At 47.1% G+C, this 27,083-nt stretch overlaps 1 protein-coding gene across 1 annotated transcript in view; it reads right to left on the reverse strand.

Moving 5' to 3' along the window:
* Window positions 1-19,119, reverse strand: part of WDR31 (WD repeat domain 31) — a 96,199-nt gene extending 77,080 nt beyond the window's left edge. Inside the window, exons 1-2 of the mRNA XM_039506001.1 lie at window positions 18,996-19,119; window positions 17,877-18,037 (exon numbers count right to left, since the gene is read on the reverse strand). The gene's annotated coding sequence lies outside the window, so the exon portion shown is untranslated. The remainder of the gene's footprint in view (window positions 1-17,876; window positions 18,038-18,995) is intronic.
* Between the last annotated feature and the right edge of the window lie 7,964 nt (window positions 19,120-27,083).

The following is a 27,083-nucleotide window of genomic DNA, read 5'->3' on the forward strand; positions in this document are numbered from 1 at the left end:
AGAGCTCTGCCCCTAGCTGGTTCCTCCAGCACTTGCACCAGGAAATTGTCCCCTACACTTTCCAGAAACTTCCTGGATTGTCTGTGCACTGCTGTATTGCTCTCCCAGCAGATATCAGGGTGATTGAAGCCCCCCTTGTTGCTCACACTTCTAAACTTAATCCAGAGACTCTCAGGTTTTTCTGCAGTTTCATACTGGAGCTCTGAGCACTCATACTGCTCTCTTACATACAACGCAACTCCCCCACCTTTTCTGCCCTGCCTGTCCTTCCTGAACAGTTTATATCCATCCCTGACAGTACTCAAGTCATGTGAGTTACCCCGCCAAGTCTCTGTTATTCCAATCACATCATAAATCATAAGACACAGGTATAGTAGAGCCAGCCTGGAGCACTGGGCCTGGTGCAAGATCTAAGGCCTGAACCAGAGGCTATCAACCAAAGTTGTTGTACTCAAAGTACCATACAGGATCTTTTCAGGGGGATTAAGGCAAAACGCCACATTTATTAGTAATACAGGTATTAATTAATACTCTATGATATGCATATGAGATATATATCACAGTCATGCATTCACACACACACACACACACAAACACACTCCATCTTGCTGTTGTTACCAACTAGTTGCTCCCCTTAACTGCACTGGCCAGGTGAGTTAGATGGGGGAGGGATGGAGCCGGGCTTCTGCCGATCTGGATCGATGCTCCGATGGTGACAAGATGAGACCTGGGGTCCTTCTGCAAGACACCTCTCATTTATAGCAGCTTCCCTCTTATGCAAATCTAGACCAGATTCAAAATCTGGGTCTGTGTACGTTGGTCTGTGTCCGTTGGTCTTTGTGCTGCTTTTCTCTGGGTGTTGTCCCAATGCTGCTCAAAGAGGGTGTTTTCTAAAGAAGGTGCTGGCTTCTAATCCCTGAGGCCGTCAGTGTGTCTGCTCTTCTTTATTGGGCCCACTTGACAAATTGTATTGTCCTTTGCTCTGGCTCCCATTCCCTCTCCAACTGTTGTAGCTGTCTGGAGGTGGGTGTCTTCCAAGCCTCACTCATTCACACCTCATTCAGTCAATAGGGCAATTGATTACAGAGTGGGGGGAGGGGAATCTTATTCTACTTCTAGCAAAAAGGCACATGTTTCTTTTACTTTAACTATACTATCCTTAGGGGCTATAACATTTGATACAAAGTTTTCTACCAATTTTCTATATAGGGATCTAATACAAAGTTGTATGAAAATAGAGAGGCACAATGCCAAGTAAAATAGAGAGGCACAATGCCAAGTCATATGAAATACAAAATAACATCATGCAAGATGCAATGTCATAAAGATACTTAATACAGAAAGATACTTAATACAAAATAACACAATGCAACATCATAAAGATTTATAGAGATAGTTAATACAGAGATTTCTCTACAAAGTCGGGTTATGTAATAAAGCAGATGCTTACGAGCTCACTGTCCCGAACATGAATTTGGCAAAGTTGTTGCTAGTGTACTAGGCACTGGCTGTTTTATGTAAATAGATTGCAGCGAGTACACATACATCCCCATATAGTACAAGATAAGATGGTTTGATGAAATAATGAATAGGGATGTTTGGTTCAAGATATCAGGAACAAGGGGAGATGTCATGAAATACGTATGGTGCTGTGTAAGTTGTTGTCAAGGTTTCCTCCCCCACTTTGAAATTTAGAGTACAAATGTGGGGACCTGCATGAACACTTCTAAGCTTAATTCCTAGCTTAGATCTGGTAACACTGCCACCAGCCAGAAATCAGTGTTTGGCACACTTTCTGTCCCCCCAAAACCTTCCCTGGGAAACACAGATCCAAACCCCTTGGATCTTAACACAAGGAGATATTAACCATTCCCCCCTCCTTTCCCCCACCAACTCCTGGTGAGTCCAGACCCAATTCCCTGGATCTTAAAACAAAGAAAAATCAATCAGGTTCTTAAAAAAGAAAGCTTTTAATTAAAGAAAAAGAAAGGTAAAAATCATCTCTGTAAAATCAAGATGGAAAATACTTTACAGGGTACTTAGATTTATATAGCCCAGAGAAAAAAAACCCTCTAGCCCTAGGTTCAAAGTTACAGCAAACAGAGGTAAAATCCCCTCAGCAAAAAGGAACATTTACAGGTTGAGAAAACAAACATAAGACTAACACGCCTTGCCTGTGCTACTTACAAGTTTGAAACATAAGAGTGATTCAGAAAGATTTGGAGAGCCTGGATTGATGTCTGGTCCCTCTCAATCCCAAGAACGAACAACCCCCAAACAAAGAGCACAAAAAAAAGACTTCCCTCCACCAAGATTTGAAAGTATCTTGTCCCCTTATTGGTCCTCTGGTCAGGTGTCAGCCAGGTTTACTGAGCTTCTTAACACTTTACAGGTAAAAGAGACATTAACCCTTAACTATCTGTTTATGACAGTTGTGTATGTTAGTTGTTTGTCTCAGCCTATAAATGTCAGGGTACTTTGCCTTAAGCCTTTGTTCAGCCTGGGGAACAGCAGAAATACTGCTGACCGAGACATTACTTGCTACTAGGCACTTATGTGTCAGTATACCTGTAAACACAGAACCAGAGTGCTGAGACTGTGTCTGGGGGCGGGAATAAACCTGTCAGAGTGCCTTTGTTGCCAAACCGTGCCTGTGGTCTTTCTTTATGAGTAACATTGAACTCTGCTGAACGAGCAGGCTGCCGTATCTTCTGTTAATAACCCAGGACCAAAACACTGGCCAGTCTGAACAGCATTACTAAGACAACAACGTTCTGGCCTTCAATGCCTCTGGATTGGAGGGTTGGGGTTAGGGGACTCTTCAGGAGCAGAGAGGGCTAGCTCAGTGGTTTGAGCATTAGCCTGCTAAACCCAGGGTTGTGAGGTCAATCCTTGAGAGAGCCATTTAGGGATCTGGTACAAAAATCTCTCCAGGGATTGGCCCCCCTTTGAGTAGGGGGTTGGAGTAGATGACCTTCTGAGGTCCCTTCACAACCCTAGTATTCTATGACACTACAGTGCTGGATGGTTCAGGCTCCAACCCATGGTACTCCAGACACTTATAGCATTGAATATGAGATGTGATTTCTGGGGTATCCTCCCCACTCAGCCTGGTGAATCCCCATGGGGTAAAAATCTGTTTATAGACAGAAAATGGCAACTCAGCCTCAGGGGCCCCACTGTGGTAATACCTGGGCCCCTGCCACCCCTAACCAGGCTGCAGAAGGGAAGACATGCTAATGAGAGTAAGGGATGGAGGAACTACAAGAGTTTTACTCCATCAGCCCCCTGAAGTGAGGAATATCCCTTCCCTAACTCACTGTTTAGCTCAGAAACCCTGTCACCCATCCCTGCCAGAGACCCCCTGGGGGAATTGCACACAGCAGGGGAGGGAGGGGACAGGACACTTGAAAACCCCATATCTGAATCCTTGAGTACAGGGGGCTTTGGAAGAGGAAACTGTATTTAGGCCCAACCGCCCATGTCAAGGTCTGAGGGGCCTCGGTGCTCAGTTACAGAGCTCTGAGAAATCACAGTAACCATCCCCCACCTGGCCTCCTCGCCCCTCACTGGCAAAATGCTCCCTCAGAGTCTGTCTGGGAAGCCCCAGGCTGAGCAGGCTCCAGAGATTGAACTCCCCTCTCATTCAAGAGCTCCCAGATCCTGCCTCCCAGGAAACATTATTGTTGTGGTGGGAGGTATAAGCCTTCCTTTATATCCTCTCTCAGTTTGTTTGCTAAATTCATGGGTGCCTGTACTTTAAAATGACCCCACAGAGTTAATTAATTGTTCTTGGCTCATGCCTCCCTCCCTTCCTAGGTTGTGTCCCTCAGCCCCTTCAGCCCTCTCTTGGTTTTGAAAATTAAAACTTATACTTATTACAAAGACCCTCATTGCAGGAAGAAACCAAGCAATGAAAAAAATTATCGAAATGCTGCAGGTGGTAATGTTACTTTAAATGAGGCCAGTAAATGAATTATTTCAACCCTTCTGGAATGAAACAGTTGGAAATTCTCATAGCTATCTGAAGATACAGTTGCCAAGCAACAGAAATGCAGACTCTGCTTCTACTCCCAGCCACTAACTAATATTTGAAACATGGGCTGTCGTTTTTTCTAAATAGCAGCATTGTAAAAATAAAAGTAATATGAAGTAATAGAAATTCCTTTAAGTTAACTAAATTAATATTAAAAAGTGGGTAAATAACTTTCTAGGAATTTTTATCAATTCTTATTAAAAAGTTTTAAATAAAAAGGTAATAACTTACTTAATTAAATGTTTCTTTTGTTTATCTGTCTCTTTTCTCAAATACAATTGCCTCAATAACTTTAAGCTCTCAATTCCTTATATTGTATAGTATCAGAGGGGTAGCCTGTTTCTGTTCTAGAGAAGCAAAGCAGCAATCTGTTGGTATAGACAGATGAACAGAGCATGATTGTAGGTGAATACCACTTTGAATGCAAGTGCCACTGCTTTGTAGCAAGCAAGGAAGAAGAAGTCACCATTCACCAAATGCTGCAAACATCAAAAAGTCTAAAGGATTCATAAGGTGCCATGCCTGCTTATATTGTATAGTTATAAATGTAACCCTTCTGCCCATCAGAGTTGGCAGCAACAAGGGCTGTGTTCAGTATCTAGGGATTCCGTTCCAATAACACAATGCAAAATCAGCTCGAGCCCTGACCCAGTGACCTGTGATAAATACATTCCACCCCCCTGGTGATAAGGCTTTCCTCTTCTTTAGAGAGCAGCATTTTTTGGGGTTCGGTTTAACGTTGACTGGGTTCCTGATCCAATGAATACATTAGTCTTTGTCCACTTCAAGAAAGTATTCATGAAACTGCTCCTGCAGACCACCTAAGTGCTGAACAATTACGTTCTGAATACTGTCAACTGACAGATCATCGCAGTGTTGCACAATATCCCTCTGTAAGGTGTTTTGATCTGCAGCCTTATCCTGGGGCTCACTCTTCAATCAGTCCAGCAGGGACTATCACAGTATGCTGCACAAATTGCCTCTCAGCCCTTTCTGGGCTTCCTCGAATTATCCCTGCTAGTTAAGCAGTCCTGGCCCTGGTGTGGGGCCACATCCCCCAGGGATACCTCTCTGGAGACTCTTCACCTCTCTCGGCCTTTCTGGCCCAGCTCGTCATCTGGGCCACTAAAAGAGTTCAGTTCCCCTTCTTGGGTGCATGAAAGTCCAAGCCACTTTCACATTGGCTGATAGGGGATACCCAGGCCCACTCTCTACTCCAGGTCCCAGCCCAGGGACCCTATACATAGATAGCAGCTGTCCGCCATGTCACTTTAAATAAACTGCATCACTGCTACAACTACCTGGGCCACTTCTCCATGGCTCCAGCATATTTTTCATTCTTACCCCAGCACCTTACCCTGGTAGCCAGCCCAGAGCACCATCCACTCTCATCCAGCTCTAGCAAGGAACTGAACTTGCTCTGGCCCTGCAGCGCTTTTTATACTAGACTGCTGGGCCCTGACTGGCTCCTTTTCACATAGCCACTCTAGACAGCTTGTAGGACCTCTCTACTGCCTTTTTCTGGGGTGGGGTGTGGCAGGGCCACAAAGCTTCTAGCACAGGGCCTTAGGGCCTAGTCCACCACATCACAGTGCCTTTATATGATGCATTCAGCCAGGCAATGTTTACTTAATGTCATGAATTACCCCTCTAGTGCTTGCTTCCTGAGCATTAATTGCAAGGATCAAATATTCCTACCTGTAGCCACTGTGTTTCAATGTTAGCACTAAGCGATGTATGTATGTCATAAATAAAGGCTTATTTTATTTCAAAGACTCAAGTTTAATAACAGGACAAAACAAAAACTTTTGGTCAAACAGGGACAGGAAAATGAGGACCATTCTCACGGTTTGGGCTCTCACAACTGGATGTAACTCTAGCTTTCACTGGAATACCAGTCCCTAGGCGTGGAGTGCAGGGGATGAGGAAAAAGGATGCTCAACTGTAGCTGTGGGAGTAGCAAGAGATGTATGCCTACTTCTTTCATCCCAGGAAATATAGCACAAAGTTTGGGTCAAACCACTAGTAATGATAAAGAAGAAGTTGAAGCCATTCATCCATTCACCATATGACATTCTACACTGTGTTCAAATGCTCTAGTCTGTCTTGATCACATGGTAACCCTATTGCTGGTAGTGCCTCACTCCACTCAACGGTTGATGTTTTATAACAGGCATCTGTTGAATAGAATCCAGAAGTCACTGTTGTAGAAGAATCAAATCTGTGTACTTTTTCAGCTGATTTAACAAACACTTCTTGTCCTCTTCACTTAAGGATTTAATGTAAGTGCCTTCATTAGTCAACTTCTGGACTGAAGTCTTTGCTTCTTCCAGTATGTTTTCAATGGATATCTCTCCAATTGATCCAAGTGTAACTTCTATTGCTGGACAAAGATCTACTACTGTTGTAGCAGATACCTGGGTGGCACTGTTTAATGACCCAAGTGATTTGTCAGTAGACTTACAAGACAGAATGGCAATTGTGTACTCTGAACATAGTAGCAAAAGTAATCCACCAGCCTCACTACTTAGCTCCATCCCATCTCACTAGATAATTTTCAAAGCCAATAATAACAAGTTGCAGTAATTTTAAGACAACAACCAAGGATCGCTCATGAGAAAGTCAACGGGTTTTCCCAGGTTAGACTAATTTTAACTTCAGTCCCAGCGTCTTCTATTTTTCCCAAGATATTCAGTCCTTTTGGTTGCTTGCTGAAAAAAAAGAGTATAATGAAGACATTAAATTGATGGCTTTTTAAATGTCTTTTGAAGATTCTGCAGCTTGTACTAGCGCTAGTTGGAGTAGATGGCCTCTGCAGTGTGTATAGGAGAGGGTTACACTTTTCTTTGCGCAAAACTTGTACTCTACTATGTCTTCCAGAGAAGTTTGCCACTCTACCAAATGCACAAGCAGCCATCTGTTTGGGGTTCATTTACAAGCATTTAACTCTTCTAAGCTGAGGGTTGTTACAGATGCAGCCAATGTCTCTTCTATAATCTGAACATCTAGAAATGCATTTATTGGCCTACCACTGACATGAAGATAACCACAATGACCTAATACTTCATGCCTATTTGCATCATTGTATTCATCAGCCGTGCATGCACATTTTTGGAATATGGTGAGAGAATTCTTCGCTTTTTCAACTGCAGAGTCTTTCATTGTTGCACCACATGCTTCTAACTAGTCAGCTGAGTTTCTTGCAGAAAGATAGTGAGCATTTGCTGGTCTTGGTCAGAACCAGTGTCCAGCTTCAGGATTAACAAGTGATAATGAACTTAACATTGCCCTCCAGTTTGTAGTGTGTGGTAGTCTTGCTTAAATAGGACGTATGATGAGACCGCCATGTTGCTTTGCATAAATTGTGTTTGTGTCTCCAGCATTCTCAACAGCCTCATTAAGTATTTCTAACATAGGCTTTTACTGGCTTATAAGGCTTTCTGCGTGTCGATGCAGTCCAGAGGATTGGTGTTTTGCAGCCTTTTCACATAGTTTGTCAGCAAACCAAGCTCCTATTCTTTTACTATATAAATCCATGGCACACCCACATCTTGAATACTGTGTGCAGTTCTGGTCACCCCATCTCAAAAAAGATAGATTGGAATTGGAAAAGGTACAGAGAAGAGTAACTGAAATTATTCGGTGTATGGAACAGATTCCCCATATGAGGAGAGATTAATAAGACCGAGACTTTTCAGCTTGGAAAAGAGACGACTATTGAGGTCTACAAAATTTTGACTGGTGTGGAGAAAGTGGATAAGGAAGTGCTATGTTACTCCTTCACATAGCACCAAGAACCAGGGATCACCCAATGAAATTAATAGGCAGTAGGTTTAAATCAAACAAAAGGATTCTTCACACAATGCACAGTCAACCTGTGGAACTCATTTCAAAGGGATGTTGTGAAGGCCAAAACTATAACAGGGTTCAAAACAGAACTAGACAAGTTAATGGAGGATAGGTCCATCAATGGCTATTAGGCAAGATTGGCAGGGATGCAACCCCATGCTCTGAGTATCCCTAGCCTCTGTTTGCCAGAAGCTGGGAGTGAATGACAGGAGCTGGATCATTCGATGATTGCCTGTTCTGTTCATTCCCTTTGAAGCACCTGGCATTGGCCACTGTCGGTAGACAGGATACTGAGCTAGATGAACCATTGGTCTGACTCAATATGGCTGTTCTTATGTAAAATTAATTATAATATAATAATAAACGTTTAGTACAGAAACTACCCAGAATGGCGACAATGTGAGATAATGACCTTAGAAAATAATACATTTTTAAAATTATATACTATAGATACTTATCATATACTAGCTGTTAGGGGAGAGCTCATTCAAACCTTGCCTACAAATCATAATTTGAAATTATAAAATTGGCCAACATTTCCTAAACAAATGTGCCGACGTCATAAAAACAACAGCTGTGTGAGGAAGCTAATCTTTCTTCATACTTTTCAAACTTATGCTTTGTCAGGTACAAGTATTTTTTCATATACTGTAAATATGTATTAATGTTTTGATTTCAATTCAAATTTCTAACCAATAACAAAATTAACAACACTGTAACTAGTTGACCACTCGGGATGTTGGGGAAATTTTTTTGGGGGGGAGGGTGTATGCCCCACTCAGGGGGATGTAGGGAAATCCCTGCCTTTTGCTGCTGCATTCTGTGCCCATCAAGAAGGAGTATAGAACAATTCAGGGCTGGCTTCAGGCACCAGCATTCCAAGCTGGTGCTTGGGGTGGCATTCTGCAAGGGGCGGCAGTCCCCCTTGTTTTGCCCCCAAGCAGTGCGCCGAATTGCCGCCGCGGGCAGGGGGGGCAGTCTGTGTGCCCTTAGGGCGGCAGGCGCGTTTCCGCGGCAGCGGCAATTCGGCGGCAGCTTCTATGTTTAGCTGTCCGGGATGGCTTCAGTTAAACATAGAAGCTGCCGCCGAATTGCCGCCACGGAAACGCACCTGCTGCCCTAAGGGCACACGGACTGCCCCCCCAGGGCGGCAATTCGGCGCGCTGCTTGGGGCGGCGAAAACTGTAGAGCCGGCCCTGGAACAAATACCTCCTGGATTGTAACACTGAGGAAAGTGAGATACAGATGAATGTTCCCCAATGTTTGCTGTCATAACTGGCACAAGGATGACACCTACAGCTCCTTTCCTTGTTGTCATTCCTGGCATGAAGGAGACACCTGTGTGCATTCCCTTGGGAGGCAGGGGGATCTGGGAGACCCTGGACACTGGGGGATATTTACCCAGAGCTCAAGAACAATCTACTCAGGGGTGATGCAATAGAAAAGAGCTGGGCGCTGCTTTCCCCCACTTATTTCCACTTCTTCACTTTCAGTCTCTCACTCTTCTTTCCCTTTCTCACCCCTCCCCTCTACTCTCCTCCCCTCTGGCAGGGAGACTTGGTCACTTTCAGGCTTCCAGGGGTGCTCACCAAGGCCAGCTCCAGGCACCAGCCCAGCAAGCAGGTGCTTAGGGCAGACAACAGTGAGGGGCGGCACGTCCGGGTCTTCAGCGGCAATTTGGCGGCAGGTCCCTCGGTCCCTCTTGGAGTGAAGAACCAGCCGATGAATTGCCGCAGAAGACTGAAGCAGCAGCGGTAGAGCTGCAGATCGCGATCGGGGCTTTTTTTTTTTGCTTTTTTTTCTGCTTGGGGCAGCAAAAACCCTGGAGCCGGCCCTGGTGCTCACTCTCCCAAGCTGGATCGGCCCCTGTGAGTGCTGACAGGAGTGAGAGTCTGGATGTGGGTCAGACCATGCAGCGGCCCTGGGACACTCAGAGGGAGGGGCAGGAGGAGGAGCGGAGATGGGGCAAGTTCCCACCTCAGAAAGTCCCTGTTCCAGTGGGTGTGGCAGACTGCAGCCCAGGTTGGACTGGAAGGAGCCAGGAAGGGGCCAGAGCAGTGAGCAGCTGGGTGCTGATAGGAAGGAAGCAGGAAAAACAAGGAAAAGACCCGTAGGGCAGCTCCTAGAGATTGGGCTCTGTAAGGCACACGATGCTGCTGCTGCCTCCAGTGTGAGCTGGGAGCCCGGGTTGAGCTCCGGGCTGCTCCTGCAGCCCCAGCGGGGCTGGGCCAGGGACAGACTTTCACTGAAGCACTTTCTGTGCCCATCTGAGGTGGGGACTGTCTCCAGCTGGACCCAGTCCCGGGTTCTGCCGCCCCCGGCCAGAGTTGCAGGTTCCGTACAAAGAGACTCCACACAAAAGCTCTGGGAGACGCAGGTCTCGCAGCCCCTGGGGATCTTTTCCCGGGTGGGGAATGCACCTTGGCAGGGCCTGGACAGTGATGGAGCTGCTGCCCTCATGTTGCCTCAGGCATAGTGCAAGAAACTGCTATCTGTAGGAATTTGCTACTTAGGGTGCACTGAGCATGCTCATTAACATCTGCTGAAGCCACTTCCCTTCACCCTGCCCTTACTTGGCATAAGGTTCTGCGGACTGCTTTTTACATGGGGTTAAAAAGGGGCAAAGGGGGCAAATCAGAGCACGGGGATGGGCAGGGTCTAAGCAGGGGGAGGAAATTGACTGGTTGGGGGGGTCAAGCTGCTGGAGGCAGGGTTAGGATAGGGGCTGAAGGGCAAAATCAGGGATGGGGGGGGGGGAGAAAGGAGCTGGAGTTAAGCCCGGGGTGAGGCGCTGCCAAATGGTGACAGAGGGCAAAACTGCCACACAAGCCGGGGCAGAGGGCTACCACCAGTGGACTGAGACACCAGTATTCGAAAAAATAGGGTGCGGGGGCAGAGGTGCTTTATTATTTGCCTGCCCACAGACAGCACCGCTCAGTATGGGCTTCCCAAGGATGGGGTATTAAAGACACATGCATTCCAATGCTTTTTCTTAAAGGCACAGGCATCTCAATGCATAGTCACTGCAGCGCCTCTCTTTCTGACGTAACCCACTGAGGTGCTGTAGGACAACTTAATTCAGTGAAATATTTTACATATACCCCCTCAGAAACAAAGAATCCTTTATCAGTGTATCTGACTACATAAAGTCTCATAGTTGTTCACAAATTTGTCTTATCTGCTACTGGGATTCCCTGAATTCTCTGATTCCCTAAATTACTCTAATCACTTTATCGTTTAGCTTTGTTATTGTGCAGATAAGAACATAAGAACATAACATAAGAACATAAGAACGGCCGTACTGGGTCAGACTAAAGGTCCATCTAGCCCAGTATCCTGTCTACCAACTGTGGCCAATGCCAGGTGCCCCAGAGGGAGTGAACCTGACAGGCAATGATCAAGTGATCTCTCTCCTACCATCCAGCTCCATCCTCTGACAAACAGAGGCTAGGGACACCATTCCTTACCCATCCTGGCTAATAGCCATTAATGGACTTAATGTCCATGAATTTATCCAGTTCTCTTTTAAATGCTGTTATAGTTCTAGCCTTCACAACTTCCTCAGATGCATATCACTGTACTATTTAATTTATATTTTAACAACTAGTCATTGAAAATATGCATAAGTAAGAACTTGCAATGACATCTGTGTTTCTACTATTGCACTTGCTATGTTTTTTTATCATTTGGAATTTTTAATTCTAACTTTTTCTTCTTATTTTTAAAGCAGACCTTTATTCTGCTGGTAATCTGACTTCCAAACTGACTGAATTTGAGAGGGAGAGCAAGAGATCCCGCTGCTGAACAGGCTACCAGGTGAGCATGACAGCAGCAGACAGTACAGTACAGAAGGACTGGTAACTGTCATCTCATTGCCAATTTACAATGGCAGCAGACGGTACAGAACAACTGATAACCGTCTCTGCTATCCTGCAAAAGCAAATGAATGCTGCTGTGTAGCGCTGCTGTATCGCCTCTGTCAGCGGCATCCAGTACACATACGGTGACAGTGACAAAAGGCAAAACAGGCTCCATGGTTGCCATGCTATGGCGTCTGCCAGGGCAATCCAGGGAAAAAGGGCGCGAAATGATTGTCTGCCGTTGCTTTCCCAGAGGAAGGAATGACTGACGACATTTACCCAGAACCACCCGTGACAATGATTTTTGCCTCATTAGGCACTGGGATCTCAACCCAGAATTCCAAGGGGCGGGGGAGACTGCGGGAACTATGGGATAGCTACGGAATAGCTACCCACAGTGCAATGCTCCAGAAATCGATGCTAACCTCGGACCGTGGACGCACACCACCGAATTAATGTGCTTAGTGTGGCCGCATGCACTCGACTTTATACAATCTGTTTTACTAAACCGGTTTATGTAAAATCGGAATAATCTCGTAGTGTAGACGTACCAGAGTGTGCTCGACTGTTTGAATCTTAATTGTGATTCTGATTTCAGGTGACTTCAGTTTCAGTTACAGCTGCTGTGGCAGTTGGAACTGAGTGCCTGACCTTGTTCCCTTGATTGCCCTTGATTGGCCTTCCCCAGTGTGACTCACGAGGGGAAGGGACTGACCTAGGCAAGCAGGCTTTAAAAGCCAGAGGCAGAGCGACCAGGGGACCAGAGCGGACCGGGAGCTGCAGACAGGGGAGTTTGAGAGAGAGTTTGACAGAGGGAGGTTTACGATGGTTAGGAAGACCTGCAACACCTGTGCCAGCACTGCTTCTGTCTCCTCCACCTGCGCCTGTAGCCAGACAGAGCATGGATGCTTCTCCCCAGATCCTGGTGTGGTTTTGCAGGGACTATAACTTGCAATTTCCACTTACTGATATCCAGGCTGAGAGGGGGTGCATCCAATGTGAAAGGTGCCTACTGGTGGAATCTCTCAGGCAGCAGGTGGGAGAGCTACAGGAGGAGGTGGCTAGGTTGAGGAGCATCCGAATCCACGAGCAATTCCTGGACAGTGTCCATGTGGAGACAGCTGAGGTAGTTGTCCCAGTACACAGGACTGCTGACACACCACTGGTGGAGGAGGAGATGGCTCAGGGTGGACACTGGCAACTGGTTACTTCTGGCAGCAGGCAGTGCTCCACCCCTGCTCCGAACCCTCCCGCCGTGGTAATAGGTAACTGTTATGCTCTTCTTGATACAGGAGAGAAGGAATCACCCCCTACAGTAAGGAGGAGAAGCCTTGTACCCCTAAGGCTGGGAGGTCTGCTGCCACCACTGCGAATAGGAAACGTAGGGTAGTGATGGTCGGAGACTCTCTGCTGACGGGGACGGAGGCACCCATCTGTCGCCCTGACATTTCATCTCAGGAGGTATGCTGCCTGCCGGGGGCACGTATCCGAGACATTACAGAGGCATTGTCAAGGATTATCCAGCCCTCTGACTACTACCCCATGCTACTCATCCATGTGGGCACAAATGATACTGCGAGGTGTGACACTGAGTGGATCAAGAGTGACTACAGGGCTCTGGGAGTGCGGGTGAAGGAGTTTGGAGCGCAGGTGGTATTCTCTTCGATTCTTCCTGTCAAAGGTAGGGTCCTGGGCAGAGACAGATGCATCATGGAGGTGAATGCCTGGCTGCAAAGATGGTGTCGCCAGGAGATCTTTGGCTTCCTCGACCACGGGATGCTATTCAAGGAAGGACTGCTAGGCAGAGATGGCGTTCACCTTTCGAGGAGGGGAAAGACCCTATTTGCACACAGACTTGCTAACCTAGTGAGGAGGGCTTTAAACTAGGTTCGACGGGGACAGGTGAGCAAAGCCCACAGGTAAGTGGGGAACATGGAGACCTGGGAGATGGCAGAGAGAAAGGAGGGTCAGGGCAAAACTGGGAGGCAAGATCAAACCAGTATCTTAGATGCCTATATACAAATGCAAGAAGTATCGGTAATAAGCTGGAAGAACTGGAAGTGCTAATAAATAAATACAACTATGACATTGTTGGCATCACTGAAACTTGGTGGGATAATACACATGACTGGAATGTTGGTGTGGATGGGTACAGCTTGCTCAGAAAGGATAGACAGGGGGAAAAGGGAGGAGGTGTTGCCTTATATATTAAAAATGTACACACTTGGACTGAGGTGGAGATGGACATAGGAGACGGAAGTGTTGAGAGAGTCTCTGGGTTAGGCTAAAAGGGGTAAAAAACAAGGGTGATGTCATGGTAGGGGTCTACTACAGGCCACCTAACCAGGTGGGAGAGGTGGATGAGGCTTTTTTTAAACAACGAACAAAATCATCCAAAGCCCAAGATTTGGTGGTGATGGGAGACTTCAACTATCCAGATATATGTTGGGAAAATAACATCGCGGGGCACAGACCATCCAATAAGTTCTTGGACTGCATTGCAGACAACTTTTTATTTCAGAAGGTTGAAAAAGCCACTGGGGGGAAGCTGTTCTAGACTTGATTTTAACAAATAGGGAGGAACTCGTTGAGAATTTGAAAGTAGAAGGCAACTTGGGTGAAAGTATCCTGAAATCAGAGTTCACTATTCTAAGGTAGGGTAGAAGGGAGTACAGCAAAATAGAGACAATGGATTTCAGGAAGGTGGATTTTGGTAAGCTCAGAGAGCTGATAGGTAAGGTCCCATGGGAATCAAGACTGGGGGGGAAAACAACTGAGGAGAGTTGGCAGTTTTTCAAAGGGACACTATTAAGGGCCCAAAAGCAAGCTATTCCGCTGGGTAGGAGAGAGAGAAAATGTGGCAAAAGACCAGCTTGGCTTAACCATGAGATCTTGCATGATCTAAAAAATAAAAAGGAGTCATATCAAAAATGGAAACTAGGTCAGATTACAAAGGATGAATATAGGCAAACAACACAGGAATGCAGGGGCAAGATTAGAAAGGCAAAGGCACAAAATGAGCTCAAACTAGCTACAGGAATAAAGGGAAACAGGAAGACTTTTTACCAATACATTAGAAGCAAGAGGAAGACCAAGGACAGGGTAGGCCCACTGCTCAGTGAGGAGGGAGAAACAGTAACAGGAAACTTGGAAATGGCAGAGATGCTTAATGACTCCTTTGTTTCGGTCTTCACCGAGAAGTCTGAAGGAATGCCTAACAGAGTTAATGCTTATGGGAAGGGGGTAGGTTTAGAAGATAAAATAAAAAAAGAACAAGTTAAAAATCACTTAGAAAAGTTAGATGCCTGCAAGTCACCGGGGCCTGATGAAATGCATCCTAGAACACTCAAGGAGGTGACTGAGGAAGTATATGAGCCTCTAGCTATTATCTTTGGAAAATCATGGGAGACAGGAGAGATTCCAGAAGACTGGAAAAGGGCAAATATAGTGCCCATCTATAAAAAGGGAAATAAAAACAACCCAGGAAACTACAGACCAGTTAGTTTAACTTCTGTGCCAGGGAAGATAATGCAGCAAGTAATTAAGGGAATCATCTGCAAACACTTGGAAGGTGGTAAGGTCATAGGGAATAACCAGTATGGATTTGTAAAGAACAAATCGTGTCAAACCAATCTGATAGCTTTCTTTGATAGGATAACGAGTCTTGTGGATAAGGGAGAAGCGATGGATGTGGTGTACCTAGACTTTAGTAAGGCATTTGATACGGTCTCACATGATATTCTTATAGATAAACTAGGCAAATACAATTTAGATGGGGCTACTCTAAGGTGGGTGCATAACTGGCTGGATAACCGTACTCAGAGAGTAGTTATTAATGGTTCCCATTCCTGCTGGAAAGGTATAACAAGTGGGGTTCTGCAGGGGTCTGTTTTGGGACCGACTCTGTTCAATAGCTTCATCAACGACTTAGATATTGGCATAGAAAGGACGCTTATTAAGTTTGCAGATGATACCAAACTGGGAGGGATTGCAACTCCTTTGGAGGACAGGGTCATAATTCAAAATGATCTGGACAAATTGGAGAAATGGTCTGAGGTAAACAGGATGAAGTTTAATAAAGACAAATGCAAAGTGCTCCACTTAGGAAGGAACAATCCGTTTCACACATACAGAATGGGAAGAGACTGTCTAGGAAGGAGTACGGCGGAAAGGGATCTAGGGGTTATAGTGGACCACAAGCTAAATATGAGTCAACAGTGTGATGCTGTTGCAAAAAAAGCGAACGTGATTCTGGGATGCATTAACAGGTGTGTTGTGAGCAAGACACGAGAAGTCATTCTTCTGCTCTACTCTGCGCTGGTTAGGCCTCAACTGGAATATTGTGTCCAGTTCTGGGCACTGCATTTCAAGAAAGATGTGGAGAAATTGGAAAGGGTCCAGAGAAGAGCAACAAGAATGATTAAAGGTCTTGAGAACATGACCTACGAAGGAAGGCTGAAAGAATTGGGTTTGTTTAGTTTAGAAAAGAGAAGACTGAAAGGGGACATGATAGCAGTTTTCAGGTATCTAAAAGGGTGTCATCAGGAGGAGAGAGAAAACTCGTTCACCTTAGCCTCTAAGAATAGAACAAGAAGCAATGTGCTTAAACTGCAGCAATGGAGATTTAGGTTGGACATTAGGAAAAAGTTCCTAACTGTCAGGTTAGTTAAACACTGGAATAAATTGCCTAGGGAGGTTGTGGAATCTCCATCTCTGGAGATATTTAAGAGTAGGTTAGATAAATGTCTATCAGGGATGGTCTAGACAGTATTTGGTCCTGCCATGAGGGCAGGGGACTGGACTCGATGACCTCTTGAGGTCCCTTCCAGTTCTAGAGTCTATGAATCTATGAATGTTTGACCTGCTCTCAAAACTTTTTTTTTTCATTCAATCCACCAATGGTGATTGCATTTTCCACAGGCCATTGCTTGCGTGTAGAACTTGATTCACAAATATTCATCAAAGGCAGTATGCTATTGTAATACCAACAGACCCCTGATCGTCCCCTGCATGAGCCTCTACCACATTAGCTGAGGCTATAGAACAGAGTCAGACTCAATCAAATCTCTCCAGCAGGGGTGGCAGGTTTGTAGAATTTTAGGTGGTGCCCAGAACCCGTCCCCACCCAAACTCTGTCCCCCCCAAATTCTGCCCCCCACCTGCCCAAGGCTCTGGGAGGGAGTTTGGGTGGGGGAGGAGGTCTGGGGTGCAGGCCCTGGACTGGGGCAGGGGATTGGGGTGCAGGAGGGGTGCAGGCTCTGGGAGGGAGTTTGGAGATGGGAGGAGGTGCAGGGGTGAGGGCTGTGGGGTAAGGCTGGGGATGGGTTTGGGTGTGGCTGGGGATGAGGGGTTTGGGGTGTGGGAGGGGGCTGAGGGCTAGGGCAGAGGGTTGGGGTGCAGGTGGTCAGGACTCTGGCTGGGAGTGTGGGCTCTGGGGTGGGGCAGGGCTGGGGATGAGTTTGAGGTGGAGGCAGAGAGGAGGACTCCCCTCAGCCCTCTTCCCGCTGGCAGCAATGAACTCTGGGGTAAGGGCCCCTCTCACTCACCCCCCCAACAGCACACTCACCCCCACCACTGTCACTGCATGTGCTCCTAGGGGCCCTCTCAGGACCAGGAATCTCCCTCGCCTCCCCTGTGGTGGGTGCCGTGGGGGGGGGCTGCCATCACATGTGCGTCTCCTTCCCTGCTGCTGCTCCTCACTGTAGCGTCACTAGGGGTGTGGGATGGGGCTGCCCCTTGCCCAGCATGGGGCAGGAGTGGTGACTGTGGGCGGGGGGTGGGGTGGTGCACGTGCTGGTGGAGGGTCCTGCTGGAAAATGAAAGGATCTGAGGGGGAAGAGCAGGGGAAGAGCAGCCTGCCCTGCCACTAGTGCATGGGGGCCACTAGGACCCTGCAGCAGCAGTTGATGTAGGTAGGCAGCATGGAGCTGCAGTGGAGAGACAGGGATGCTCTGCTCTGAGGCCCAGGGAGGTGCACGGGTGCAGCAAGGGGGGGCTGGGTGACACTTGGGGGAGGCACGGGGGGCAGCAGGTGGGGCCAGGGGGGAGACCCAGCCCCGAACATTGGTGGAGCCGGGCCCCCAGGCCCTCAATATTGCTGAAGCCACAAGCTGCTTGCTGGTACGCCATACCTGGGTGTACCGGCTTACTTTCACCTCTGTGTGTGGGTTATAACATCTTTCTCAGCGGCAAAAGTCATTTTTTGTTGAACATTAGAACTGCCATAGTGGGTCAGACAGAGTCCATCTAGTCCAGTATCCTGTCTTCTGACAGCAGCCAGTGCCAGGTGCGTCTGAGGGAATGAACAGAACAGGCAATCAGTGAGTGAACCATCCCATCGTCCACACCCAGCATTTGGCAGTCAGAGGTTTAGGGACACCCAGAGCATGGGGATTCATCCCTGATTATCTCAGCTAATAGCTGATGCACCTATCCTGTGGAACTGATCTAATTCTTTGTTGAACTCGTTTATAGCTTTGGCCTTCAAAATGTAATGAACACACGTCTATAACCCGAAGAGGGCTTGACCCAACCACAAGAATTCTAAAAGCATGAGTTATGCACACTGAAGTTAAGAAATGTTAATAAAGACATGATATCTTGTTTGTACCTCTTTGTTCCTGAGCCTTTAGGGTGCAGTAAGGCCACTTCCACAAAAGCTGGAGCCTAAACACCTGACTGAATCTTGGTCTACCCTCATACTTTTCCTGTTACCTCGCCCAAACATTTCATATACCTAAGGCCATATCTACATTACAAGCGTATGTTAACTCAAGTTATGTCAGCATAGACTCGCTACCGTTTACTATGTTACTTGTGTGACTGACTTACTTGCACTATTGTAATAAATAAAATAGAACTGTAATGATCAGAAATCGCACCAGCATAGAAGTATATTGAAGGAAATTAAGAGTTTAAATTATCTTCCACACGTCCCACCTCCCACTAAAATGAATCCAACACACAGGTCACTTGGGCAGAAGTATCAGTGTCAGGATGCTACATTTTTCAGAGTAGCAGCCATGTTAGTCTGTATCCGCAAAAAGAACAGGAGTACTTGTGGCACCTTAGAGACTAACAAATTTATTTCAGCATAAGCTTTCGTGGGCTACAGCTCACTTCTTTGGATGCATCCGAAGAAGTGAGCTGTAGCCCACGAAAACTTATGCTGAAATAAATTTGTTAGTCTCTAGGATGCTACATTGTTAGCACAGTAAATGAAGCAGCAAAATAAATTCTGTTTAAATGACCTCACTCTTGTTGTCAGTAGCTACCAGTGTGGTGCTCTGCTCTTGTTCAATGATGATAACAGTCAGCTGCGTGCATGTTCCCTCTGTGTGCTGCCCCGGCTCTGCGCAGATAGCTGACATAGCAAACCCCGAGAAAACCCCCCCAAAACCACAGACTCTAGTAAGGTATGAAGGAACCCGAGCCAGGTTTATTGTCAAACGAAGCACAGTAATCGTTTCCTGTAGACTCTACTGTTGTGTATTTGGTTGTCATGGTTTTTGTTCCTATGGCAACTGAGTTAGATTATTAGGGGATAGCCCAGATGGTTTCGGCCAGTTGGGTGAGCTCTGTGTCTGTAAATAAAATGGTAGTTTTGTTAGCTGTCTGCTGTCTGGCCTCAAGTGATTTCTGCCTAAACCGGCTGCCCCCAAGGATATAACAAGTGGCGATGATGGATGGGATTCCGGTGCTGCTCCAGTAACAGAAGGAAGTAGAAGTCAAGGTAAAGAACAAACAAACAAAAAAGCTGCTTGTTTGCACTGACTGTGAAAGTGAAACTAAAAATCATGGCTACTCTGACCAGGCCACTGGAACCTTTTGATGAGACTATAGAGCAGTGGCATGTGTATACTGAGCATTTTGAGCTTTTTGTTATTGCAAATGACATTACAGAAGCGAAGGAGGTGCCAATATTCTTAAGTGTTGTAGGGGCTAAAATCTTCTCCCTGCTACGCAGCTTACTACACCCTGTTAAGCCAGCGACTAAATCTTACAGTGACACTGTGGAAATCCTGGGGTCCCATTTTTCCCCAAAACCACTGGTCATTGCTGAAAGATATAGGTTCCACAAAAGAGACCAAAAGGAAGATGAAACAGTTGTACAATTTGTAGCAATTTTAAAAAAGCTAGCAGAACACTGTGAATTTAAAGAGATGTTAAATGATGCCCTGCGTGACAGGTTAGTGTGTGGCCTCTACAGTGAAGCTATACAGAAGCGCCTACTGACAGAGGCTCAGCTTACCTTACAGAAGGCTGTTGATATTGCTGTCTCCATGGAACTGGCTACAAGGGAGGCGCAATACATCGGTGCATCCCCTAGGGTGCAAAAAGTGTCACAAGAACCGACCCACAAAACTGTGCAGAGTCAAGAATGTTACCGCTGTGGTAAGCCGGGTCACCAGGCATCAAAATGCTGGTGTAAGGACCTGGTGTGTCGACACTGTGGCAAAAAGGGACACATTGAGTGTGCCTGTAAACAAAAGAAAAAGAGGCCTGTGGTCTGGCCGACAAAAAGAGGAACCCTGCATACCCTAGAGCAGACCCAGGATGATCAAAGTGACACCTCATCGCAAGAGGAAGTGCCACTGCATGTTTTGTCTTTGGCAATGGGCTCACATGAATACTGGGTAACCCCGTTGTTGGATGGCAAACCTATACGCATGGAACTGGACACCGGTGCAGCCATCTCGCTGGTCTCCGAGACTGTGTATAAAGAAAAGCTACAGCATCTTCCGCTTAAGGCAACAAAAACTGTTCTGAAGATGTATACGGGAGAAGCTGTGCCCATGTTGGGCACTATTGATGTTAAGGTGGAGCTCAATGGACAGGCTGCTAAATTGCCACTGTTTGTGGTGAGAGGTAACTACCCAGCCTTAATGGGTAGGTCTTGGCTTGGGAAGATTCAACTGAACTGGGCAGAAGTGCACCGGATGACTAAAGAAGAAACCAGTCTAACCCCTATACTAAGGAAACATGCTGCTGTTTTTGGAGATGATTTGGGAAGTATGAAGGGAATCACTGTGACATTGAACATTAAACATTAAACCTGACAGTCCACCAAAATATCTGAAAGCCCGAACTGTGCCATATGCCATCAGGCCGAAAGTCGAAGCGGACCTGGAGCGCCTGGTCACCAATGGAGTCCTAATACCAGTTACCCATAGCTCATGGGCCACTCCTATCGTTCCAATAGTGAAGAAAGATTTGTGCAGACAATTAAACACGCTTTGAAATCAGCAAGGGGACAACACTCCATTCAAAAGCGTCTGGATACCTTCTTACTTTCCTACAGAAACACACCTCATGCTACAACCAAGGCATCTCCGGCCTTTCTAATGATGGGACGACAGCTGCGCACTTGCTTTGATCTGCTGAAACCTTCTGAACCCCGACAAATTGTGCAACATCAGCAGCAAAATCAAGTTATCAGACGGGCACCCAGAGCAAAAGAGCGAACCTTTAGCCCGGGACAGCCAGTTTTGGCTTGAAATTATACTTCCAGAGCTAAATGGGTCCCTGCCACAATCATCACTCAAACAGGACCTGTTTCCTACACAGTCCAGACTGCAGAGAATCTTACCTGGCGGCGACATGTAGATCAGCTGTTGCCAGGTCATGCCAGTCCTCAGGACACATCTGCAGTTGAGTGGTCTGACTTCACCACTTCTGGTGAGACACCGAATCACAAATCACCTGTTTCTGACTGTTCTCCTCCATTACTGCCAGCGGCTGAGATACCCCTTTGCCCAGCACGAGCTGATACCACCTCCTCACCTGTTCGTGCTGTGGACCCAGAGCCCATGGTACTTTCGGGTGCAACAAGACCAGAAGTTCGCCGTAATCCATCTAGAGACAGAAGGCCTCCTCATTGGCTGGATCTTTAGCTAGGGCAAACCCACGGTTATGGGGCAAAATAATCCCCAGGGTTTAGCCGGGAATGGAGGCAGTTTACCCTCCTTCTCTAGTCTAGTGTGTGTTTATTTAGGGGATGTTCTTATTGTGGGGGAGGAATATGTTGTGTATTTGGTTGTCATGGTTTTTGTTCCTATGGCAACTGAGTTAGATTATTAGGGGATAGCCCAGATGGTTTCGGCCAGTTGGGTGAGCTCTGTGTCTGTAAATAAAATGGTAGTTTTGTTAGCTGTCTGCTGTCTGGCCTCAAGTGATTTCTGCCTAAACAGGCTGCCCCCAAGGATATAACATCTACAAGACATACTACGAATTTGTGCCCCCTGGCAATGGACCAGCTCAGTCAGTGACAGGACTTTCCACTGCCCCCTAGGCCAGACAAAAATGTGCACTCCAGGACCTACTTTTATACAGTTACGGGACAGATTACTCAGGCCTACTGACGTATTGAGGTACAGCCCCTTGACTCATTAGGGTGCTGTCTCCTCCTTTGATCATGTTGTTTCAAACAGATCTATCCATCATGCTGTCCTTTTGACCCTGTCTTTAAGATGCACCTGCCTGTTTCTTGTTATCTCTGTGGAGTGTTCTGATGTCATCTTGGCACAAGTTTCTCCTATTAGCACTTATGTGCTTCTAGCAGCCCTCTTTTCATCAACTTCTGTGAGTGGGGCCTGCCTCTGGCTCACAGCCCAGCTTTTGCTTAGCAATGCCTGGAAGTACTTTGGTTCAGGCCTCAGACTGGGCCTCTGACACAAGAGTTTATGTTTCAGGGCCTCATCTTACTACAACTCTATTTTTTACAATCCTGTAATTGATACAGATGTACACCAGGCAGAGTCATTTGGAAGCCAAAGACTTTATGCTTCCGTCCCACACCACTGTCAAGTTTTAGAAAAATAGGACAAGTCAGCAAATAAAAACAACCTTAGGTATCAGTATCTGCTACTGGCAACGATTCATTACCTCTGTGCCAGAAGATGAGAAAGGTGATGGGTAGCAAATTAGGACAACCATATCAGCATCAGTAACTGCTACTGGCAAGAATTCACTGCTACTGGTAGCAAATACAGTAACTCCCCACTTAATGCTGTAGTTATGTTCCTGAAAAATGCGACTTTAAGAGAAACAGGAACAGCGCTGTCAATCAGAAATCACACCTCTTCACATGCCTAACTCCTTGGGCTCTGACTTAGTCACTTTTGAAAATAGGATTTAGGCTTACCCTCGCTATCCAATTTCATTTGTACAGAAACGCCTCACTTAATGTTATAGTTATGTAACCCTTCTGCTGGGCTGAAACGATAGCAGCAAGGGCCGGGTTCAATACATAGGGGTCCCTTCCCCACAACATAATGCAAAACCAGCTCGAGCCCCCACCCAGTGACCTGGGAAAATCTTACACACACCCCTGGGCGCCTCGAGGAGGCAATACTTCCCCTCTCACAAGCACAGAGTCTTGGTGTAGCAGAAAAGGTTTAATTACATGAGATAAACAACAAGTATTAAATTGGGAAAATACCTCAGCTAGAGTTCATAGGTCAAACCGTGAGCAAAGACCCACCCCAGCAAATTGGGCCGTGTCCTTCTCTCGGGGCCCTTGAGTCCAGCAACCACCAAATCACCCACAGTCCCAAAAGTCCCACAATCCAAAAGTCTCTGTCCCGGGTCAGTGCAGCCCCAGAGTTCAAGAGTCTCTCTGCAGAGGTCCCCCTCCCCAGCCTGGGTAGAAAGGGGCACCTTACGTGGTTCGGGGCCAACTGCCCTGCCTCTTCGTGGGGTTCTGCTTCCACTAGTCATCCCCGCAAACAGCTCAGCTCCACTTGCTCTGTGGGCTGCTCCGCTCTGCCAGCTGCTCTGGTCCACCAGCTGTCCTGTGATCCACTTCAGCCATCCTCACAAGCTGCTTGGCTCCACTCACCCAGTGGCTCCACAAACTGCTCCACTCCGCTCTGCCAGCTGCTCTGCTCCACGGTATTGCTTCAGGCTCCCCCACTCATTAGCACAGTACTCAGTGCTCTCAGCTCAGCAAGTCCAGCTCTTCAGTGATTTCAGCTCTTAGTAATTCCAGCTCATAGTAGGGGAGCCCCAGTGCCAGTGAGTTCAGCTCAGTAACCTGTATCTAGATTCTTAAGGAAATAAAAAATTAACTCTGACATTCCACAGTGGAGAGAGGCATAGGTGGAACTGGTGCTTCTGGCTCACACAAAGAGCCTGCACCACCAAGTACAGATATCTGTCCCCAACCTCTCTCCTGACTGGGTTTTGGAACCCATGTCCCTTGTCTAGCAAGTGCTATTTGGTTGATAATGAAACCCTCTATCATAAGACAGTTTTGTAGTTCCTCATTTACTTAATCGGGATGACAACATTTTATTGCTCCTGCCCCAATAACAACGAAATTGGGGCTCCCACAGCTGTGAAAATAACCATCCCATGCTGCTGTGCGGTATGCTAAGTGGCGTGGGAGTTCCAATGCAAATAACTGAAATGCTAATGAAAATACTCGAAACTTCTTTCTGCACTCCCCATAATTTACCACCAGAGGTCAGGGTGGAGCTCATCCTGACTCTGCTTACATCTATGTTCCTGAAAAATGCGACTTTAAGCAAAACGATGTTAAGCGAACCCAATTTCTCCATAAGAATTAATGTAAATGAGAGGGTTAGGTTCCAGGGAATTTTTTTTCACCAGACAAAAGACTATATTATATATATACACACATACACACACAGAGAAAGTATAAGTTTTAAACAAACAATTTAATACTGTACACAGTGATGATGATTGTGAAGCTTGGTTGAGGTGGAGGAGTGAGAGGGTGGGATATTTTCCAGGGAATGCCTTACTGCTAAATGATGAACTAGCAATTGGCTGAGCCCTCAAGGGTTAACTCTTACAGTCTACAAGGCAGCAGGAATGGAGGGAGGGGAGAGAGCATCGCAGACAGAGACACACACTGTGTGTGTGTGAGAGAGAGATGCACATTTCCCCTTTAAATACACTGTTTTATTAATTAGATCAGCTTGCTGAGACCGCAGCTGCTGCTGCCAGCAAGCTTCCTCTGTCTTGAGCCCTGTTGTGTGTCCCCCTGCTCTATGGAAGATGGGGTAAGCAGGGTGCAGGAGCAGGGGGGAGGGGGACACCCTGACATTAGACCCCCCTTTCTCCCCTCCCGCCCCTCACAGCAAGCAGGAGTCTCGGGGAGCAGCTCCAAGGCAGAGGGCAGGAGCAGCACATGGCAGTGGGGGGAGGGACAGCTGCAATTGCTAGCCTGCTGGGCAGCTGCTGCACAGGGAACTTAGGGGAGCAGGGAGCTGACAGGGAGGCTACCCTGGTTCCAAGCCCCCACCAGCTAGCTGCAAGGGGCAGCTCTTCCTGCAAGCAGTGGACAAAGCAGGTGGCTGCCAAACTATGTTAGAAGGGAGCATTGCAGAACTTTAAACGAGCATGTTCCCTAATTGATCAGCAACGTAACGATGAAACATTAACTGGGATGACTTTAAGTGAGGAGTTACTGTAACATCAGATAGTATTTTTTTACAATCCTTTACATATGAGTATCTGTTACAGGTAGCAAATTCCTACAGGTAGCAGTTTCTCACACTCTGCTGCCCAGCGCTGCTTGGGATCCTGCTCTCTTCTTAGCTTGGCCCCACTCTGGCCCAAGTAGTTCCAGCTCACATGGCCTGGTGACTCCCTCATTAGACTGTCTGCCCTGTCAGTCAGGCTAACTTGGAGGTTTCGCCTCTCCCCATTGTCCCTGGGGACTGTCAGTCTCAGGGTCCTGATTTCCCATTGACCCGTATACAAGCCAGCCCCATCACAGATGTCCAGAAAAGGGAGCACAAGCTGGTCCCGTGGTGTAACGGTCAGTACTCAGGACTCTGAATCTTGAAATCTTAGTTCAAATCCCAGTGGGACCTTTGGGGGCTTGTGGTAAAGCCCTAGAGCTCAAAGTGCTCAGCTGTCCTCTCTCTGGTTGTGTAAGAATTAGTCCTTTCCCTCCTGCTGGGTGTCACTCACCCACTGGGACCAGATCTTTGGTCAGGATAGCTGCAATGGATTGCAGCCTGACTACCAATGCCTGCAGTCCTGCAGTTTGACCTGATGGTTGGGATTCTTACTACTTCACCTGATGCCCACAAGTTTGGCACTTGTGCTTGCTGCCACACTTTTCTTCTTGCCCATATGGCACTTAAAGAAAGGAGTGCCAGGGCCAGGCTTCATAATCAGGGATAGGCATGAAGCAGAAAGAGCCCCAGGCTGGAGCCCAGCACACCTTTCCTCCTCTGGGCACCTAGAGCAGAGGTGGCTGGTGCTGACAGCTCCAAGGGAAGGTTTAAAAGCTACAGAGCAACTGAGGGCAGGGCAAGAGGAAGGGACCATGCTTATGCGTGGCAAGCAGACAGCCACAAAGACACCCAGCCAGCCTGCTCCCCGGCATGCCAAACACCCACTGAAGGCCACTCACAGACCAGCATGTGGGGCAGATCATAGAATCATAGAAGATTATGGTTGGAAGAGACCTCAGGAAGTCATCTAGTCTAGCCCCCTGCTTAAAGCAGGACCAACACCAACTAAATCATCCCAGCCAGGGCTTTGTCAAGCTGGACTTTAAAAACCTCTAAGAATGGAGATTCCACCATCTCCCTAGGTAACCCATTCCAGTGCTTCACCACCTACCTATTGAAATAGTGTTTCCTAATATCCAACCTAGATCTCCCCCACTGCAACTTGAGACCATTGCTCCTTGTTCTGTCATCTGCCACCACTGAGAACAGCCAAGCTCCATCCTTTTTGGAACCCCCCACCCCTTCAGGTAGTTGAAGGTTGCTATCAAATCCCCCCTCACTCTTCTCTTCTGCAGACTAAATAACCCCAGTTCCCTCAGCCTCTCCTCATAAGTCATGTGCCCCAGCCCCCTAATCATTTTGACCACTGGACTCTCTCCAATTTGTCCACATCTTTTCTGTAGTGGGGGCCCCAAAACTGGACACAATACTCCAGATGTGGCCGCACCAGTGCCAAATAGAGGGGAATAATCACTTCCCTTGATCTGCTGGCAATGCTCCTACCAATGCAGCCAGGTCATCTTTGAAGGGGCAGAGTTGCTCTGGGCACAAGAAGTAGAGTTCCCGGCGAGATGTGAGACTTAATTCTATGGAGTCAGGTGCAGGACTCTTGCAGGGAGGCTTAAGCATGGGGGATTGGGGTGGGGCAGACGGACTGTCTGTCTAAGTGCGGAGATTTAGTTGCACTGAGGCACAGAAGGGAGGAGGAGGAATCCTGCTGAGAGGCAGTGGCTGTGGAGGAAAAGAGAAGGAGTTCATGGGACTTTTTTTGCCTCACTTTTGCCTGCCTGACTGCTTGCTCTTGTGATGGAAAGGGCAGATGCTTTCAGCAAGCCTGGCTAGTTC

This window comes from Mauremys reevesii, linkage group 19 (assembly GCF_016161935.1).
Source record: "Mauremys reevesii isolate NIE-2019 linkage group 19, ASM1616193v1, whole genome shotgun sequence".
In the NCBI taxonomy this organism is placed as follows: Eukaryota; Metazoa; Chordata; order Testudines; family Geoemydidae; genus Mauremys; species Mauremys reevesii.